We start from the raw sequence: 12,022 nt of genomic DNA on the forward strand, positions 1-12,022 counted from the left end.
AAAACAAATTGTGGTTTTTCCTGCAGCGCTTTCCACACAAAGTCCTCAGAGTTTCTTTTGTGGACTTTCTGCTTCCATTATATCTATAGGCAACGGTTTTGGAAATCGCAGCGCCTATTTTTCTGTAAATGTGGATGGGATTCACTAGAATCTAATTCCACTTTGCAAAGACTGTAAAACTATGAGGCCAAACTGCGGAGCTTACACCACATGAGACCTCGGCCGTTATTCACAGGATAAGTCATCAGTATATGATCTGCTGGGTCTGACACCTGGATCCCACACAGATCAGCTGTTGCAGCAGCCTCTGGGTCCTGGAAGTTGCTAGTGGGCAGAGAGCACATGCAGCACCTCTCCTATCAAGTAATAAAAACGGCACAGCAGCCCCCTGCACTGCATTGTGTGGTGCTTCCAGAAACTGCAGCACCAGACCCCCATTCATCACATATTGATGACCTATCCTGTGGGGTAGGATAATGAATAACAACGTATATCATACCCCAAAATGAGTTCCTGAACTAAACCAGACCCAGAATAAGCACAGAACCCAGGCCAAACTCCAAAATAAACAGAGAACCTAGTCCAGACCCAAGAAGAAGGCCCAGACCAGGCCCTAAAATACATTCAAACCTAGAATACAGACGACAAAATAAATACATACCCCTGAACAGAACCCAGAATCAATAACTATACATCCTAGATCAGACCCTAAAATATATACATACCCCAGGAACATACTCAGGTATGAAACTTTTTCACTCCACTTTTTACTTTTCTGGCATAGTGATAAGATAAATCTCCCCATAGACTTCAGGCCAGAACTTGGAATTAATACATACCTCAGACCAGAACCCAAAAATAACTCAGACCCCAAAATAAATAATGAACCCTAGGCCAGAACATTATGGACGTATGGTTGACAGCCGAAAAGGGTTCTCAAATGTGGTTTGCTTTTCTCACTTTCGTCTTTTGCTAAAAATTTGCCACTTTTTTAAGATTATGTAATTTTATGGAATTTTAATTTTTTCGAACATCTTCATGCCGTGGATTTCTCTTAAAGGTTGTTAGTATAATGAAAAGTTGTACAATTTTCCAACATACTTTATGTATAAATTCCTCCCAGTTTTCTAGATCTCTGCTTGCTGCCTCTCATTCTTTACTCCCAGTGGATAAAAATCAGTCCATGGTCATGTAATGAACACACAGGTGCTATTTTGGTCTGAAACTGGATAACCCCTTTAACTTATGGATTGATGACCTAGTTGAAGGCCATACCAAGATAAACAGAGGAGAAGCAAGTTGTGTGGGAGAGTAATACATCTTGTTCAGCAAAGCCCTCTTTCAGCAGTTTAATATGCTTTGCCACGCTGGAAAAATAGTTCAGGAATGGTTAGAGGAACATAAACAGCTCAAAGTCTTGTCCTCAAAATTTATAAAATCACAAACCAGAAGCCCAATTTTACAATTTACAAGAGCTTAACGTGTATCATTTCACTTTTCTCTTTACTATCCTCTTGGAGTTGCTTGGTGAATATTTTTGTAATATACTTTATTAAACTATTTTACTGCATGCCAGAAGACAGAAACCACAGACCGGGTCCGGCCGTGAGCGGCGGTGAGCGTTTTAGGCTCTCCGCTACAAAACCGTTTTTTTAAATCCGGACACAGAGTACAGCATGTCCGACTCTGTCCGGATTATAAAACCCGGTTTCGCGGCGGAGAGCATAAAACGCTCACCGCCGCTCACGGCCGGACAGCTTTCTCACCTATTCAAATGAATGGGTGAGAAAGACTCCTGCAGGTTTCCGTCTCCTGCTCTGTTTTATGCAGGAAACGGAAACCTGAAGTACGGACACCTGGGCGCAGATGTGAACGAGCCCTAAGCTGCTGTAACTAAGCATTGCCAGTGTGTAGATGTAGCAGTTGCCAAAGGGCAGATCATTTTATTAACACCTAGAAGAGCATGTTCTCAGCTTTCATAATAGCGAGGTCGCAGTTCTAGCTATAATCTCAGGTTTTATATTATACCCATACCTCCCAACTTTTGAAGAACCGAAAGAGGGACAAAATGTGCGGCAAATTTAGCCCCGCCCACTTTTGTGTTGGCCCCGCCCACTCGTTAATTTTTCATGTGCCCGTACACAGTATAATCCTCCTACAGTCACCCGTAAATTATATGTCCCCCCTCTATCTCTCCCCCAGTTTCATATACACCCTTCATCTGCCCCCAATTTCATGTCCCTCTTCCATCTCTGCCCCCAGATTCATATCCCTCCATCTCTGCCCCCAGATTCATGTCCCTCCATATCTGCCCCCAGATTCATGTCCCCACATCTCTGCCCCCAGATTCATGTCCCACATCTCTGCCCCCAGATTCATGTCCCACATCTCTGCCCCCAGATTCATGTCCCACATCTCTGCCCCCAGATTCATGTCCCTCCATCTCTGCCCCCAGATTCATGTCCCTCCATCTCTGCCCCCAGATTCATGTCCTCTCCATCTCTGCCCTCAGATTCATGTCTCCCATCTCTGCCCCCAGATTCATGTCCCCCATCTCTGCCCCCAGTTTCATGTCCACTCCATCTCTGCCCCCAGATTCATGTTCCCCATCTCTGCCCCCAGTTTCATGTCCACTCCATCTCTTCCCCCCAGATTCATGTCCCTCCATCTCTGCCCCCAGATTCATGTCCCACATCTCTGCCCCCAGATTCATGTCCCACATCTCTGCCCCCGAGATTGCTGTCCCTCCATCTCTGCCCCCAGATTCATGTCCTCTCTATTTCTGCCCCCAGTGTCATGCCATCCTCTCCTTCATCTGCCCCCAGATTCACGTTCCACCTCCACATTAAACTTACCTTCTCCTCCGCTCCCTCGCCGCTCTCTGCCCGCCTCTCTCGCTGACACATGGGGCTGAAGCAAGGAGCTGACACAGGTCAGCTCCTCGCTTCGCCGCTGCCCGCCTCTCTCCCTGACACACGCGGCTGAAGCTGCTCGCGTGCTCGCTTCGCAGCTGCGTCTCTCTCTCGCTGACACATGCGGCTGAAGCGAGGAGCTGACCTGTGTCAGCTCCTCGCTTCGCTGCTGCCGCCGGCTCCTGGCTTATACATCGCGTCTACAAGCCAGGAGCCGGCGGCAGCGGGGAAGCGAGGAGCTGACACAGGTCAGCTCCTCGCTTCAGCCGCATGTGTCAGCGAGAGAGAGAGACGCAGCGGCGAAGCGAGCATGCGAGCAGCTTCAGCCGCGTGTGTCAGGGAGAGAGGCGGGCAGCGGCGAAGCGAGGAGCTGACACAGGTCAGATCCTTGCTTTAGCCGCATGTGTCAGGGAGAGAGGCGGGCAGCGGGAAGCGAGGAGCTGACCTGTGCCAGCTCCTTGCTTCAGCCGCATATGTGTTCAACTCAGATCTGCGTCCTCTGGACGCAGATCTGAGTTGAAATCGAGACATACCTCCCTCCAACCGGGACCGCGGGACATGTCACCCAAATCGTGACTGTCCCGCGGAAATCGGGACAGTTGGGAGGTATGTTATACCCCCCCCCCCCCAAGGTTCTAGGTGGTATATAACCAGATATACAGCACACACACACTTTGCTAGCTGCTACATCTGTACATACATACTGGTAGTACACAGTGAAGAGGCCCGTACTAGTTTCTGGTATAGATGGGCTGCTGTGTGGCGATTCTTTGGTGTGTGGCCTTTTTTTCTGCACCAAAGATTTGCTAAATTACAAAATTGGGCACAGCTAGGACGCCTTGGCCCAAGAAAGTTACTATAACTCGTACCAGAAAACTAGTTATACCTGAAATGCGTCAGGTAGTGAGCCAGAATTACTGAGAGGCCAGTAGCCTCTGAATAATATAAGCTTATCTGGTACTATTCCGTTATCGGGCCAGCAGCAGCGCATTTCAGCACCAGCTTTCGGGACAGCAGTTCAGTTCAGCAGCGGGAATTACAATGACATCCGAGGACTGCTGGCCCGATGCTTGTGCCCAGTAGCCAGTACATCAATGACCCCCCCTCCATCTCCTCCTCCTTCCAGTGCTGCCCCCCAGCTCTCCTTACATCTACCCCGTACCCTCTCCCCGCCACATGACTAAGCCGATGCTGGCCCGATGATAGAGGCCGTGCTTGTGTGTAGTAGGCAGTACATCGATCGATGCCCTCATCCTCCTCTTCCTTCCAGTGCTGCCCCCCAGCTCTTCTTACATCTGCCCCGTACCCTCTCCCTGTAATAGGCCTCACCGTAAATCTTGAGCAATGAATGCTACTAGATAGCCGCCGGACGCTGCAGAAAGTTTGTCCCTCCGGCTCGCTGTAGCTCACCGTTCCTATAGTCGGCGTGTTTCTTGTCAGGGCCTGGATTGAGCCCCGGTGTCTTTCCTTTCGGTCTCGGTACTAGCGCTGAGGTGAGGCCTAGTCGTGTGGCGGGGAGAGGGTACGGGGAAGATGTAAGGAGAGCTGGGGGGCAGCACTGGCAGGAGGAGAAGGATGGGGGAGGGGGGTCATCGATGTACTGGTTACTGGGCACAAGCATCGGGCCAGCAGTCCTCGGATGTCATTGTAATTCCCGCTGCTGAACTGCTGTCCCGAAAGCTGCTGCTGAACTGCGCTGCTGCTGGCCCGATAACGGAATAGTACCGCTTATCTCAAGCCAGCCCGGGAGTTGATGAGCAAGGGGCAGTTTATGCTCCATGACAAATATACTGTATTTATAAGGGTGACTGCACAGGCTGTACCTAAGTGATCAACGGCTGGAAACCCGTGTGACACACAGCCAGGTCTCTGCTGCAACTGCCATTGATGGATAACTCAGATCCCCAGCAGTTTAACCCCTTACATGCTGCGGCCAATAGAGATCATGGCATGTAAAGTGGATAGACAGTGGCAAGGGGTTCCCTCTGCAACACAATTATGGGGGTGAGTAATGTAAAAACAAAATATATAATAAACAAAAAAATTGAAGAATTGATATTTTCTTATTATATCTCTGCCAAAAAAATAAATATTTTTTTTTGTAATGTATGTTCTAAAATGGTTCATTTAAGGCCTAGTTCACACGGGCATGTAATAGAGTGTTTTGGTCCAGATTTTGACGCGGGAAGCCGCGTCAAAATCGGGACCAAAATACGCCTGCTGCGACTGTTAGTCACGGCTTCCTGCTCCAGAGTAGGCCCGAAATGAATGGGCCTAGCCCGTAGGGTGTTGCTGTGAGGCGGACACCGCGGCTCAATGAGCTGCGGAATCCGCCTGAAGAAAGGGGAAGCTCGCGGAAAAAAGATCACTAGCGGTCTCCATAGACCACAATTGTGAGGGGAGGATTATGACGTGGATTCTGCGCCAAAATCCGCCCCCTCTGTCCCCATGTGAACGAGCCCTAAAAATGCAATTCGTCTCAGCAAAGTTAAGCTATCATTTGGGTACGTGAATGGAAAAATAAGAAAATGTTATGGCTCCCAGAAAACAGGGAGATCAAAATAGGCTGTGTCATTACGTCTAAGGCTCCATGTTGTTGAAACACAGTTTTTGTTGTTTGTTTTTTTTTTGCAGACTTTGTTACGTTTTGTTTTTTTTAATCAAATTCAAAAATGGCTATAAACAAAATGGGAAATTTATAAGAAGATCTTATACTTTTACCTTTTGCTCATTCCACTCCTGGCCTTGACAAAAAAAAACCCTGCATTTCCGCAATATGGGGCGTAAGGGGTTAAAACTGGTGTATTAAACCAGTCTGCACAGATTTTACATGGCAATGGTTAGTTATAGTGTTAGGGAGAATTTTACAGCATGTTTCCTACTAAAAACAAGTAAAATAGGTTAAAAAAAAAAATTATATTACAAAAAATGTTCATCAAACACAAGCCCTACTCAACAGTTAAAAAAAGTGAAATAACTCTTACACTTTTAATCTGCAGCTAAAATCAGACACCACAGGGCACGTTCAGGGGTCTTGTAGAATCTGCGCCTTGGTGGGTTAGAGCCAGGTGGGTTTTGTTGGCTAGTGTGGGATGTACAGTATTAGTTTGGTGGTTTTAATGTTGTGGTTATCCTGTGTATGCCCATACTGTGACCAGAACTGTGCCAAGACTGTGACCAGTCTGCAGTCTCCATATTTAGACTTGAGCTGTGGCATGCTGTGTAAATCAACTAGGACTTTTATAAAGATGTTCAGCTATTGGTGTACAGTAATGGAACACCCACCCACCCCACCCCCGTTTCCAGGATTATACTTGACGGTACAAAGTGGTGTCCTTTACTGTAAAATAAGAAATACTTGCTCCTTTGTTTGTTATACTTCGCACTTCTGTATACTTCCCAGTAATAGCACTAATAAAAGCATGATGGTATTTATTTTTCTTTTTAATATGCATATTGAATAAACCTCATACCTGCCAAATGTTAAAAATAGCAATGAAAGGAAAATTACCATGTGTTTACTTAGTATCATGCATGCTAATAATAAGCAGATTCTACAGCAGATATAATGCTCAGCTGTGGACATCATGCTCCCCATGTATTCAGAAATTAAAGAAATATGTTTGTCTCTCCATTTATTTGGCTTTACATTTTACATAGAAGTCTATGAAGAGGGGAGGGGTAGGGGAGGATACTGGACAAAACACCCACAACTGCAGATGCTAAATTGTTAGGGTAAGTTCACAGGGAGATTTTTGGTCAGGATTTTGAAGCCGTATCCGCCTCAAAATCCTGACCAAAAAGACGGCTCCCATTGAAATCAATGGGAGCTGCTCAGGTCTTTTTTTCTGGAAAAAGCAGTGCAATGCTCATTCTTCAGGCCGCTTCGCCTCGTAATTCGGCCTGATGATACTCCCTCCTCCAGAACTAAGCCCATTCATTGGGTATAATCCGGAGCATAGTGCGTGAGTCGCGGCTACCCGGGTTTTGGTCCGGAACCTGAGGCGACCTCCGCCTTAGGTTCCAGGCCAAAAAAAACTCCATCTTACAGTCCTATGAAAAAGTTTGGGCACCCCTATTAATCTTAATCATTTTTAGTTCTAAATATTTTGGTATTTGCAACAGCCATTTCAGTTTGATATATCTAATAACTGATGGACACAGTAATATTTCAGGATTGAAATGAGGTTTATTGTACTAACAGAAAATGCGCAATATGCATTAAACCAAAATTTGACCGGTGCAAAAGTATGGGCACCTCAACAGAAAAGTGACATTAATATTTAGTAGATCCTCCTTTTGCAAAGATAACAGCCTCTAGTCGCTTCCTGTAGCTTTTAATCAGTTCCTGGATCCTGGATGAAGGTATTTTGGACAAACAATTCAAGTTCAGTTAAGTTAGATGGTCGCCGAGCATGGACAGCCCGCTTCAAATCATCCCACAGATGTTCAATGATATTCAGGTCTGGGGACTGGGATGGCCATTCCAGAACATTGTAATTGTTCCTCTGCATGAATGCCTGAGGATTTGGAGCGGTGTTTTGGATCATTGTCTTGCTGAAATATCCATCCCCGGCGTAACTTCAACTTCGTCACTGATTCTTGAACATTATTCTCAAGAATCTGCTGATACTGAGTGGAATCCATGCGACCCTCAACTTTAACAAGATTCCCGGTGCCGGCATTGGCCACACAGCCCCAAAGCATGATGGAACCTCCACCAAATTTTACAGTGGGTAGCATGTGTTTTTCTTGGAATGCTGTTTCTTTTTGGACGCCATGCATAACGCCTTTTTTTATAACCAAACAACTCAATTTTTGTTTCCAAAATGAAGCTGCCTTGTCCAAATGTGCTTTTTCATACCTCAGGCAACTCTATTTGTGGCGTACGTGCAGAAACGGCTTCTTTCTCATCACTCTCCCATACAGCTTCTATTTGTGCAAAGTGTGCTGTATAGTTGACCGATGCACAGTGACACCATCTGCAGCAAGATGATGCTGCAGCTCTTTGGAGGTGGTCTGTGGATTGTCCTTGACTGTTCTCACCATTCTTCTTCTCTGCCTTTCTGATATTTTTCTTGGCCTGCCACTTCTGGGCTTAACAAGAACTGTCCCTGTGGTCTTCCATTTCCTTACTATGTTCCTCACAGTGGAAACTGACAGGTTAAATCTCTGAGACAACGTTTTGTATCCTTCCACTGAACAACTATGTTGAACAATCTTTGTTTTCAGATCATTTGAGAGTTGTTTTGAGTAGCCCATGATGCCACTCTTCAGAGGAGATTCAAATAGTAGAACAACTTGCAATTGGCCACCTTAAATACCTTTTCTCATGATTGGATACACCTGGCTATGAAGTTCAAAGCTCACTGAGGTTACAAAACCAATTTTGTGCTTCAGTAAGTCAGTAAAAAGTAGTTAGGAGTATTCAAATCAATAAAATGATAAGGGTGCCCATACTTTTGCACCGGTCAAATTTTGGTTTAATGCATATTGCGCATTTTCTGTTAGTACAATAAACCTCATTTCAATCCTGAAATATTACTGTGTCCATCAGTTATTAGATATATCAAACTGAAATGGCTGTTGCAAACACCAAAATATTTAGAACTAAAAATGATTAATAGGGGTGCCCAAACTTTTTCATAGGACTGTAACTTACCCTTAGGGGGCATTCACACTGAGTAACGCCGGGCGTGTATCACAGCCGTACACGCCGGCATTAAGGCAGACTGCCGAACACTTCCCATTCACTTCAATGGGAGCGCTGGTAAACGCCGCTGTTACGAGCGCTCCCATTGAAGTGAATGGGAAGTGTTCGGCAGTCTGCCGTAATGCTGGCGTGTATGGCTGTGATACACGCCCGGCGTTACTCAGTGTGAATGTCCCCTTAGGGTGAATTCACACTGAGTAAACGCTAGCTTATTCTGAACGTAAAACACGTTCAGAATAAGCGGCGTCTAAAGCAGCTCCATTCATCTCTATGGGAGCCGGCATACGAGCGCTCCCCATAGAAATGAATGGGATGCTGCTTTCACTCCGTGCAGTCCCATTGAAGTGAATGGGGAGTGCCGGCGTGTACGGCAAGCTCTGCTCATGCCGGAGCGTACACGCCGGCACTCCCCATTCACTTCAATGGGACTGCTCGGAGTGAAAGCAGCATCCCATTCATTTCTATGGGGAGCGCTCGTATGCCGGCTCCCATAGAGATGAATGGAGCTGCTTTAGACGCCGCTTATTCTGAACGTGTTTTACGTTCAGAATAAGCTAGCGTTTACTCAGTTTGAATGCACCCTTACACTGTGAGCAATGGAACTCTTATGACACTCTCAAAATTTCTGTCTCTATTGCATTCTACAGACAATACAAAGACAGCAGCCTGATAAGAGGAGAAGGAAACAGGTTTCTTTAATAAGATATATTACAATATTCACCTGTACTATTCATTTATGAAAAGTGGGTTTAGAATTGGAGATGTGTTTTTTTTAAAAAAAAGGCCTATTGTTTGAATCAGGTTTTAAAAGGGTCATTCTCATCTCAGCAAATCAACTGACTGGAAATGCGTGTCCTCAAGTCCCAACCATCAGAGCAGGACTATAAGAAACAGGCAGTCTCTGTAACTCCATAGAGGTGAATAGGATCTATAGAAAAGGTATACCAGAGCTGATACACTCCTAGTAGAGTTTCAGAAAGAGCAGAGCAACACTAAATAGGAGAAACAAAGCGGGGTACTCACACAGGGCGTCTTTTTCAAAAAACGGAATCCTTTATTCCCACTTAGGTAAAAACAATATAAAGGGAGAGAGTGGTGCAATAATAAAGCAGGCAACCTTTTATTGCTATTAGATACTCTTGCTAAGGATGCAGAGCACCACCCTTATGGGTATTTTGAACCACGGTCTACATTTGTGTATCCCACTTTGAATTCTCATTCGGTTTGAGATTATATATAAATAATATTATAGACCTCAGTAGTGCCACCTTTTCTTCTTCTTTGATTATAGTAGAGCAACACTGCTCACCTGTATTGTAAGCCCCACCCTGGTGGTAGGGGACTTGCAAGTAGTTTTTACATCCTGACTGCAATTTGTTGAGCTGAGAACAACCCTTTAAACAGATATTAAGAATTTTTGGTGAAGTTCACTGTAATTTTATTAATTAATTTATTAATTTTTATTGTCCCTAACAAACAAGCACTCTAAAATTCTACTGACAAAGTTAACATAGCTATAGATTATGGATGAGCGATTGGGATCGGAGAAGATTGGATCCCGTTCGGCGATCTAGGAAATTTCATGATCGCGATCGGGTTCTGATCCCACCTAAAAAAAAGATCGGGAACGGAATTCCGATCCTGATCGCTCAACTTACCTGCACAGAAGTGCTGCCCTTGCTACTCTTTTTTCTACTGTGCATGTCTGCAGAGCCCCGTGCGTAACTCAACAAGCCCCACCTACTCCCAGCATCAGTAACACTAGCCTGGGAGGCGGGGGCACATACTGTGCACTGCAGAAATGCAAAATAGAAAGAGGAGGAGCGATAGCAGCGTGGAGCGTAGGGGCAGCACTTCTGTGCAGGTAAGTGGACAGCAGGGGGGACTTAAGTAACCGGAGGATTTTTTAATCACTACACATCGTGGAGTCCAAAAATTGAAGCGTTCAATTTTTGGATTCCACGCTGTGTAGTGATTAGGATAGTTTTTAAAATCCGATTTTCGATCAGTAAAAAATCCCATTGACTTACATTAGGATCGGATGAAAAATGATCAGAAATCGGATTTTAAAAATGATCCTGAAATCTCAAGATCAGCTCAACCCTACTGTAGATTCCACCTCTGGTATCTGCACCAGACATTTTTACCCACAGAATATTCCAGAAGGCCTTAGAAAAAAATAGAGATGTAAGGGAGCGTTCACACCACCATCGGTGTCCGACAGGTGGTGTCCACTGCTAATGTCCGTTCAAAATCTTGCACGGACATTAGCAGTGGACACTAGCTGTGTCCGTGACATTTTGCATTCATTTAAATGGAGATCAGGTGCGTTGTTTTACAGTCCGTGTCTGTCCTTAACTGTCCGTTCCTAAAGATGTCCGACTTTTCAAGCGGACAGCAAAACCAGACATGTAGGTTTTCTCTGTCCGCTTGAAAAGTCGGACATCTTTATGAACAGACACTTAAAAGGATTCTACCATTAAAGCAACTTTTTTTCTAAATTACCACGTCGGAATAGCCTTAAGAAAGGCTATTCATCTCCGACCTTTAGATGTGGTCTCCATCATGCCGTTCCTTAGAAATACCAGTACTTACCGGTATGCTAATGAGGTCTCGGGAGCAATGGGGGCGTCCTTCTTCTTCATCTGCCTCCTCCCCTTGTCTGTTGTCTTCTTCGTCATGTCTGACGCCTGTGCAGTCGGCTCTGACAGCAGAGACCCTGTTAGAGCTGACTGCGCATGCTCAGTAAGGTCCGTACAGCCCTCCGCCACCTGGATGCGTTCACTCGCGCGTCGGAGGGCTATACAGACCTTACTGAGCATGTGCAGTTGGCTCTAACAGGGTCTCTGCTGTCAGAGCAGAATGCGCAGGCGTCAGACATGACGAAGAAAGAAGACGACAGACAAGGGGAGGAGGTAGATGAAGAAGAAGGACGCCCTCATTGCTGCAGAGACCTCATTAGCATACCGGTAAGTACTGGTATTTCTAAGGAACGGCGTGACGGAGACCACATCTAAAGGTATGAGACGAATAGCCTTATTCCGATGTGGTAATTAGAAAAAAAGTTGTTTTAATGGTAGAATCCCTTTAAGGACAGGCACGGACTGTAAAAGAACGCACTCTATCTCAATTTAAATGAATGGAAAATGTCACGGACACAGCTAGTGTCCGCTGCTAATGTCCGCACTAGATTTTGAACGAACCATTAGCAGCGGACATTACCTGTCGGACACCGACGGTAGTGTGAACGCCCCCTAAGACACAATATAGTACATGACTAGTTTCAACCTGCTTTTATTACATGTCCTGCACGTTGGGAACAGCAAATTACTCCCAATGTTGAATTGCATAAATATTGTTTAAAGGGAGTTTATCATTGGCTATAGTGATTTTTAAC

This window comes from Leptodactylus fuscus, chromosome 5, assembly GCF_031893055.1.
Source record: "Leptodactylus fuscus isolate aLepFus1 chromosome 5, aLepFus1.hap2, whole genome shotgun sequence".
NCBI classification, from domain to species: Eukaryota; Metazoa; Chordata; class Amphibia; order Anura; family Leptodactylidae; genus Leptodactylus; species Leptodactylus fuscus.